At 47.6% G+C, this 10,097-nt stretch overlaps 1 long non-coding RNA gene across 1 annotated transcript; it reads right to left on the reverse strand.

Moving 5' to 3' along the window:
* Positions 1–1,382: 1,382 nt before the first annotated feature.
* On the reverse strand, positions 1,383–7,958 carry LOC140633025 (uncharacterized). Its single transcript, XR_012030657.1, has 3 exons — positions 7,775–7,958; positions 3,538–3,719; positions 1,383–1,578 (listed from the first exon to the last, which is right to left on the reverse strand). It is a non-coding gene; the product is annotated as an uncharacterized lncRNA (long non-coding RNA).
* Positions 7,959–10,097: the final 2,139 nt, after the last annotated feature.

The following is a 10,097-nucleotide window of genomic DNA, read 5'->3' on the forward strand; positions in this document are numbered from 1 at the left end:
TTGGAGATAGATATTGCAAACACTCTTTGAGATCACTCTTAAACCCAAGATGTTTTTAAAACAGTGTCTTTGGGGACAACTGGGTGGCTCAGTGGTTGAGCATCTGCCTTCAGCTCAGAGAGTGTTTCCAGGGTCCCAGGATCGAGTCCCACATCGAGCTCCCTGCATGGAGCCTGCTTCTCCCTCTGCCTGTGTCTCTGCCTCTCTCTGTGTGTCTCATGAATAAATCAATAAAATCTTTAAAAAAAAATAAAACAATGTCTTTGGATTTGTACCTTGGAGGTGGAGGGATTCTACTCATTTCTCTCCTAATGCTTTTGGCAGCATGACTTCTCTGCATCAGGGTTCCTGGTTAAATTAACTGGCCCAATCAGTCCCCCCCAAAATATGAAGCTGGCTGTTTTGACTGCATGAGTATTGACTTGGGCAAACTCGCTGAGAATTTAAACAAAACCCCAATGGCTCTTCTCTCTGCCGATAGTACCTAACGTAGCACACGGCATGTTTAGAGCCTGATGTGGTGATATTACACGTTTGATTTTCTTTACTTTTGGAAAAACTTAGTCTCCAAAGGTGACATAATTTTGAAGTTAATGCAAAATGTTCCTGATTTGTTTTCATGGGACGGGAGTGGTGTCTTACAAAATAAACATGAACAGTCCAATGGCACATACTGCTTTAGACTTGAGTCATAGCTTTTTGTTCATGCGCACTCCTTCTGGGACAGTCGGCCCTCAGTTACTATGTGTGAACTGGTACCTCCACTTCCCTCCCCTAGTGCCAATCCTAAGTTTTAAGGTGGACCATGTCCTCTTAATACACCGGCAACTCCTTGTATGCAATAGCTGACCAGTAAGGGATTATTACATATAATAATAGCTGCTGACATTTATTCAGATTTTAAATTAACAGTGATCTATATAGTATGATCTAAGGCCCATATCTGGCTCATTACCATTCTTGTAAATAAAGTTTTATTGGAACGCAGCCACACTCATTCATTTAATTAGGGCCTGTGGCTGCTTCTGGACTATAATAGCAGAGTTAAGCAGCTCTGACAGAGACCAGACAGTCCACAAAGCCTGAAATATTTTCCACCTGGCCTTTTCCAGAGAGCAAGTTCAATGACTCCTGATTTACAAAGTGCTATGCACTGCACAGCCATGTCGTGGATCATCCCTTATGATTTTCACAATCCTCAGTGATGTGTCCTGTGCTTAGCCCCATTTTACATATACAGAAACTGAGGCCCAAAGGGGCTCCGTAAGAGAATGATGAAGCAAGAAGCAGAATGCCATTAGGTGTGACCCAAAAGTCCCTGCATTTCACCACTGTCCTGCCTGCCTTCCGCCCAACGAGGGAACAGGTGTCCTTACCTTCGGCGACAGGAAGCATTCCGGGTAATAACTGGAAGTGGATGTGAGAGTGCACCTCTCCTCCTCAAACTCATCACAAGGAGCACCTCCAGTTCCCTGGTGGGAGAGTCTGGCCGGAGTGTCCAGCTCACTGTTGCTGGACAGGCTGGGCAGAGAGAAGGGGCCTGTGTCCCTCCCAGGACCTCCGTTGACAGCCTGGCATCTAGAAGACAGTGAGCAGAACCCCTTAACTATGACTATCAATCTCTTGAGTAGGTGTCCATGGAGATTAATTTTGTGTCAAAGTGTGAGCTCTCAGGCAACCTGGAAGCCCAGCAAGGCATGTTAGCTGTCACCCGATAGCTCTACAAACAAAGGGAAGGGTGCTTGGTGGCAGCATCCCAAGATCCTCTGTGCTGGTCATCAGTCCCCTGCAGAGAAGCCATTTGCTCCTCTGGACTGGATGGAAAACTTCACCTCCTTCCAGAACCCGTGCCCCCCAGGCCGTGGAGGCTCCGACGAGGTGCAGGGGAATTCCATCGTAAGTCAGAAAGAGAGGACAAGGCGGTTAACAGACAAATAGCTGTAATGTGAGTAGACTTCCTTCATTTAAAATTTTTCTAAAAACCCCTCTGCTAATGACTTGGTGATTTTCACAGTAGTAAATGTGCTGACTTAAAAAATCCGTGGGAGGTCAATAATTTTCCCTCTGCCTGTCACTGAGCTGATTGTGGTTCAGATGCACCTTAATTACAGTACCTACAGGTGGAGTATTATACAGTGTTTACATTAATCAGAATAGATTTACTGAGGGAAATAAAACCACCGGCTTCCTTAGGGTGGTACTCTTATCAGGCGGTAAGGGGGCTGGCAGGCCTGTGGGTGAATGCTGGCGGCTTGGAGCCGAGACCCCCACCTCACAGCAGCCGATGGTCCTGGAGCATCTCCATCCCAAGCTGGAGTGCCGTGTTGAACTAAGAAATCCAAGGGAAGGTCCAAAAATTGGATTCAGGATTTTTAGAGCAGAGGAGAAAGCGTATGTGTGTGCACATGTGCGGGTATGGAGAAAGATTGTACAATTATTCAGAGAACCAACTTTCCATTACCTGTGGCCATGGGAAGCAAGGGAACCCACGTAACCCCTGGTTCTACCAAGTGTTATTTTTATGCAGGAGGAAGAGGAGGACAGAACGTCTGCCTGGAAGTGAAGAATTTACAAACAACCGTCCAGTTGGGGGGTTGGAAGACGGCAAAGTTTTGTTGTTGTTGGCTGTTCTATTTTATTTCGTCTTTTGCATTTTATACACACTAGGCTTTGCCATAGATTTGATCAGAAGGAAGGCCAACAGCCTCCACTGATCCAGAGGGGCATGCAGGTCAGTGGCTGAGTCTCCAGCCCATCACTTAATCTCCATCCTTCACATTCCTCATCCACAAAATGGGCTTATTAGTAGTCCGTGCATCACAAGGTTGCTGTGGGGGTTTATCAAGATAATATGTATAAAGTGCTCATAACGGTGCCCAGCCCATAGTAGGTGCTCAATTAAAGCTGTCTCTCATGATCAGAAGTCATTGCAAACGTGGGCTTTGGGAGTCAATGAAACTTAGTTTCTAGTCCTGTCTTCACGACATAGTAGGGGTGATGTTATCCGAGTTACTACGCCTCTCTCAGACTCAGCCTTTACTCATTCATAATATGGGGATAACAGTACCTTTCCAGGAGGGTTGGAGGCAGAGTACCCAAAGAGTACTAAAAACTACTAGTGACAAATTCGGGGGTTGTCTAATCTTTAGGAAGGCGATGTGGTCCTACGTGCCTGGGCAAGTTCTCAAAGTCACTCCTTTCTTCTCCAAGGGATCCTAAATTCTTTCCTCGTGACACACTTAACATTATTCCCAGCAGGTCATACCTGGGTCCTTGGTTAAATCTTGACTTGGCTAATGGAGTCCCAGGGGCACATTCCCCATCCGAGAAAAAGAAGTTCGCAAAACCATAGCACGTGCTTGAGAGGGAAAGCCCCGGCGACGTTCTGAAGATGATGCTCAGCCAGAGGAAAACATCTCGGTGGCAATAATCCACGGAGCATTTCTGCATTTCCGAGTCTGGCCCCTGTATTGGCCCCATTGGAGAAATAGACAAACTACTTGAGGGTTTTACACTTTCAAAAGAATTTACCCATACCTCTCTGGGAGTCACAGCCCTGTCACTCCTGTGAGCAGGAGTCAGGACTCCTCTGTGCAGAACCAGACCCAGCAGGCACGGAAGGCTCGAGGTCACAGGTGGACGGCGGCTCGGCTCGAGGCCCTCCAGAGGCTCAGCTCTGGCTGGTTCCAGGCCCACCTCAGCCTCGCTGAACGGGCTTCCTGCAGCAGCAATTGGAAGGTAAAAAAAAAAGAAAGAAAGAAAGAAAGAAAGAAAGAAAGAAAGAAAGAAAGAAAGAAAGAAAAGAAAAGAAAAGAAAAGAAAAGAAAAGAAAAGAAAAGAAAAGAAAAGAAAAGAAAAAAGAAAGAAAGGCCCAAGAGGAAGGAAGGGAGAGAGAGAGGGAACACCTCACTCTTCTCTCTCCACCTGGGCCTCATTTATTCTTATTTTACACATGTGAGAGAAATGTGAGCTCCAAGTGTGAAATGAGGGTTCCCGGACATAAGAAGAGTTTGCCATCTTTTGCTACATCACTTCTTCTTTAGAAAAAAAAAAAATGTATTTATTTATTCATGAGAAACACAGAGAGAGGCAGAGACATAGGCAGAGGGAGAAGCAGGTGACCTGCGGGGAGCCGATGCAGGACTCGATCCTGGGACCCCAGGATCACGCCCAGAGCCGAAGGCAGACGCTCAACCACTGAGCCACCCAGGGGTCTCCAGATCACTTCTTCATTAGGCTGTGCTCATTTCGGGCGCTCCTCGCCCACCGTGATGAGCGTGAGCAGAGCCCACGGAGATCCCTCCTTAGGCTGGGCCTTCGGATCTAATTGTAAAAGGCCCGCATCCTTCCAACCGTTACTTCTCGCTTCTGTGGCCCAAGAGGAGCCCCCGTGGGAGCAGTTGCTCAGGTGGGGCCCGGGCGTGGCTGGGAAGACCCTGTGTGGACACGGGACAGCCCCTGTCTCACCTGGAGCCCTTTCTGCACTTGCAATTATATGGTTTCATTTCAGGGCTCGCAGCTAAGGCTGACCTTTCTTTGCATTACAACTGGTTCCATTAACACCTTTTTCTCCTTTCCTTCCTCGGTGTGAGCTTTTGTGATTCGGTTTGGTAGCCAGATTGCTCCGGGAGGGGGTGCACAGCCAGCTGCCAGCACTCCGCTGGGCACAGAGCACTTCCAGAAGAGTGAGCTAGCAGTCCCGCTTCTACTTGCCAACTGGACCTTACAAAACAATGTCAACAGAGCGAGTGGCTCACTGATGTTTAGAAATCTAGCGTTTCAGAGCCACAATGGATCTGGGGGATTATACAGAATTAAGCCCTTAGTTCCAAAATAAGGGGAGCAGGGCTGAGAGGCAGCTTGGGGCATGGCTGAGCTAACTTCTTTTTTTTTTATTGAATTTAATTAAAATGCAACTAATTAACATATAATGTAGTATTGGTTTCAGAGGTAGAGTTCAGTGATGCATCAGTTGCATATAACACCCAGGGCTCATGCAATCACGTGCCCTTCTTAACGTGTCACCCAGGTACCCCATCCACCCGCCGACCTCCCCTCCAGGAACCCTTAGTGTGTGTCCTATGGTTAAGAGTCTCTTATGGCTCATCTCCCTCTCTGATTTCGTCTTGTTTTATTTTCCCCTCTGTTTTGTTTCCTAATTCCACATATGAGTGAAATTATAATTATCTTTCTCTGATGAACTTATTTTGTTTAGCATAATACCTTCTAGTTCCATCCACGTTGTGGCAAATAGCAAGATTTCTTTTTTGATGGCTGAGTAATATTCCATTAAATAAATGAGCTAACTTCTCCACAACCCAGCCCCCAAACTAAAGCCCCTCCCATGGCTGCTCTGAGGTTTTCCAATACACAATAACTGTTTTTTGCCATGAACTGGAACACAGCCTCAAGATATAGAACTAATTTAAACCTATGATAAATACTAGAACATTTTGATGATCTGTTTAGGCTTTTAATCCAGATACACAGTACTCTGCCTGCCATAATGATCTTAGACCTATTGTTTTTACAGGGCAGGGGAGAGGAATCCAGTTGACCTTTGAACAGTGTGGGGGGTGGGGTGCCTACCCCCTGCATGATAGAACATCTGCATATAACTTTGGCTCCCCCAAAACTTAACTACTAATAGCCTGGTTTTAACTGTAAACCTTATAGATAACATAGACAGTTGATTAAAACATATTTTGTAAGTTATGTGTATTATATACTGTGTCCTTTAGTAAAGTAGAAAAAAGAAAATGTTATCAAGAAAATCATAAGGAAGGAAAATACATTTACAGTCCTGTACTGCAAAAAATCCTCATGTAAGTGGGCCTGTGCACTGCAAACCCATGTCATTTGAGGGTCAACCGTAGTTAGCATACTATTTGCTTGTATGTAAGTGGGTGCTTTTGTGTTGCAGTCACTTGGTAGGACAAAGTCCTTGAGGTCATCATGAACAGGGGTCACAGATAAAGAAAGTTCTAGACTCTCCAGCAACTAAAGGTTTGCTATGTAAAGATTCACATGGGCAGGAAACTTCACAAATTATAAACCTGTGGCATTTCAAAATGAGTGGCATTTTACTTTATGGTCCTTTGAGGCATGCACAGTCACTGTGAAATAAGGGACTGGTTTTATTACATGAGCTCACTTGGCATCTATGCCCCCCATCGGCCATCCTGGGGGAAGAAAAGGTAGTGTGGCCGATTAAGAGGACCCAAACTGAATTTCTGGCTCTGGTTCTGCCTCTAACCAGCTGTGTAACCGGGCACACTGCTTTGTTTCTTTTGATCTTACTTTACTGTCCAAAGACTTGCGCTAAAGCGTCTCTCATAGCTTGCCAGATTTAGTTAAAACAAAAACAAAAAAGACAGACGTCCAGATACATTTGAATATCCGATGAACAATGAATATTTTTTTAGTGGAAGTATGTCCCGAGAAATATTTGGGACATACTTAAAGTATTCTTAAACCATTCATTGTTTTACAGTAATTCAAATTTAGCTGGGTATTTTGTATTTTGTCTGGCAACCCCAGTCTCTAAAATCCTTGAGATCGTAAATTTGAATTCTGTAATGACTGTATCTGACTTGTATTTGTTTCTAAAAGGGAGTATGAGTGATCCCAAGGGAGGGACGGAGAAGAGAAGGATGGGAGGGGGAGAATGAGAGAGAGGGAGAGAGAGACAGAGAGAGAGTTCCCTGAAAATACCAGGAGATTTCCACTCCACAAATCGACAGTTCACAGCATCTAGAGGAACAGCGTTTTGCAAAACTCTCATTTTGAAAGGCAGCCCCCTGAGAAAGCAGCAGGCTTTCCTAATGTCCCTGAGACCTAGATCTCTCAAAGGCCCAGGTGGCTGTCCCCCCACCTGTCTCATGCACAGGCCACACAGCCTTGTGCCCGACTCTGGATGAGGAAAGATCAACTCTAGTCTTTTCAAGACACAGAGGCAATTGCACTAATCCTTGCCCCATGCCACGGTGCCACTATGCATGGAGAACCAGGGAATCCCACTGCCCCCTCGCCCCCAACAGGGGACTAAACAAAACATCTTTTAGTAGAAGCCAGGAATGGTTCTGGGCATCCTCTTTCTCCCCAGGTGAAGTGGAGATGGTGCCCAGCATAAAGTCCCTGGTATGGGGAAGGGTGCAGGCACGGGGACAGAGCAAGGGACAGGAAAGGGCGGGAGATGCTGAAAGTCAGGATAGAAATTGCAGTTAGCCAAAGGCCTGGTAGCTGGAGGTGGGATGAAAAGAGTAAGATTTCCAACACAGCCTTAAAAAAATAATCGCAGATAACGCCTTATCCTGTGTTACAGTGAGGTCCCTCCCTTAAGAATAATGACCACCTCTCCGGTCCATTTAGTCTGGGTCTTTTGCAATTTATCAGAGATGAGTTTCCTGGAGTCTGGGAACCCATTCAAGGCAGTGTGGAAACATGCACAAGTGTGCTGATTACATTTCCACAGTCCTCGCATGCTGCCCTGGAGAGGAGCCGTCCCTCCACCGATTTCTGGAATGGATGGGCCAACAGAGCCCCGCTGTCCCAGAAGCACCCCTGCACCCCCCACGCACACACTCACACACCCACCCAGAGGCGCAACCAGCACCACCCCCTGAAATTCTGGCTCGCCTCTTGCAGAGAAGTGCGCGTGAGCCAGAGCCCGGGTGTGAACACAATATGGTTAGGATACCCTGTTTTACGGACAGAAAGAAAGGGGGGAAAAACAGCTTTGGATGCAAAAAAAAAAAAAAAAATTCAGCTTCACCTTTAAGGCTGGAAAACCTGCGCCCTTGGCAAGGCGACCGGAGACGGTTCCAAAAGTATTAATCTTGCTCCGCTTACATGCTCAAGAATAGGTCTTTGGAAACTGTTCCTCTCGCACTGCGTTCTCCCTCCGGACCCCCCGCCCCCCGCGGGAGGAAGGCCCGGGGACGCAGGTCGGAGGCCGGCGGCTGGGTTCGGGAGCCCCCGCTCCGCCCCGCCCCGTCCGCCCGCGGCCCGGCCGGCAGGTGGCGCTGCGCCGCACCTTATGGGCTCCGCGCTGCAGCCGGGAGCCGGGAGCCGGGAGCCGGGAGCCGGGAGCCGGGAGCCGGGAGCCGGGAGCCGGGCGCCGGGAGGGGCCGGAGGGGCCGGGGAGCCCGCCTGCTCAAAGTTTCTAGTGCCATTCCTGGACCGAAACAAATATTTGTGGAATTAAGTAGTGATTTCCTTTCGTCTGCGCGACTCTTCCTGGCTGTGTTTTCAGGCTCTGGATGTTAACGTATGCCATATATTGCTTTTTTTGGGGGGGGGGGGGGAGGTGAAATCTGGGGTTTCCAAGCACACATTTCAATCCATCCTCCCTGCTCAGGTCTCCGCTAGCGAAAAGTCTGCATTTTCCGATACAATCACCCATAAAACTTGCATAGTAAGAGCTAGAATGGTTTGGAAGACAAAGAAATGCTGGGGGGGGGGGGGGGGGAATGTAAGTAACCGGAGCGCCTGAGATCTTTCTTTCTAAATAAACAAGAGAGGGAGGGGGTTCCTTTTAACCAGGCTCAACAAAATAAAGCACCGAAGTGGCAGGAAGAAGCTCCAGGCTTGGGTGGAAAAAGGAGCGGCTGGCTGCAGGGGGTGGAAGGGAGGGGGGTGCGCTGTGTCCCTGCTGAAGACCCTCGGCTGCAACAATCGCGACTATGCCACCGTGCACAGCACTTGGGAGGATGTGCTGGAGACCCCAGGGCACCGCTCTGGCGCCCTGGGTCCTGGGGACGAAGTTAGCAGCAGTGGATTGGGGCGGGATGAGTTGCCCGCGCGTTTGCTGCACCAGGCCGAGCGGCCCCCTTAGTTGGGGCTCAGGATGTATTGACCATTGCCAGAAAATCCATCTCGGCAAAGTAAACAAGGCAAGGCCGCGTGCATCTCCAGCAAGACATGTGAAGCTTTGTTTGGGATAATGGATCTGACATGAGTCAAAGCAGTGGGGATTAGATGGGCCCGGCAAGGACAAATATGAGTGATGGTCATCTCCCTGCATCAGAATCCACACGGGCAGCCGAGCAGGCGGGGAGGCGATGCGGGAGCGAGGGGGCGTGGGGGCCCCGGGGACCACGGGGGACCGGTGATGGGCAGCTGCCCCCAGCGCAGGGATGGTCCGCAAGGCGGAGGAGGTGTCCTCGCGTGCCCAGCGCCTTAGTCCTCCCTGCGGCCTGCGCTGCAGCCCCGCCGAGCGCCCGGCTGTCTGCCCTGCGCAGAGGGGCTCTGGGCTTCTCTTTCCCACCGTCGATTAAACTTTTAAAACCGGCAGGACTTGCCTGGCATCTTTTACACCAAAAGGGCAGGTTTTCCTCTTTTAAAAAAGTTTTCAGCAAGTGGCCCAGTTACTCCCCCTACTATATACTTAGAGATAACGCTTGACTTTCTTGACCCTTCTACCGTTTTATTTTGTCTGTGAATCAAGAACTGTGGCTATGCGGATTTATTTTTCTTAGGCAATGAATGAATGTATCCAGTCCTGAAACGCATCCCTTTAAAGTAAGGAGCGACTCTCAGACTTTGAAACCTAATCATTCAAAACAGTGATTATACTTAAGGTGATCGAATAATATGACAAAGTAGATTCATTTACCAACATATGGCTTTTAACATTGGATGCTGGGGTTCTTTTTTTTTTTTCACCTGTTTTCATTTTTAAAGCTGAAGTTCAAAGACATTTTTTTCTAGCCAAATGTCATTTATTATGTCAACATATGCTGTTTATCCCGTGTATATTGTTATCGGAGTGAAATGAAACTGTAGTTTTGTGACTAATAGCAATCTTTAAGGCTTACCAAATATTACAAACATTGCGGATTCTATGCATAATATCCAGAAGCTGATTTTGGATCAGATTTAGAGCTGTGTTTCAAACAGAGCCACATTAAATTTAAAATTAGTCAAGGATTACAGTTTGCTATGAAGAATGTCTCCACCTCCAATATGAGCGGATGTCATCAAAGTGAAAGGGAAAAAAAAGGAAAGACAAGAAAAGATGTGATTGTTTTGACACGAGTGAGAGAAGCTTAGTGTCGCTTCATTTTTAACCTCATTTCAAATTATCTTTTAACCAC

This window comes from Canis lupus, chromosome 5 (genome assembly GCF_048164855.1).
Source record: "Canis lupus baileyi chromosome 5, mCanLup2.hap1, whole genome shotgun sequence".
NCBI lineage: Eukaryota > Metazoa > Chordata > Mammalia > Carnivora > Canidae > Canis > Canis lupus.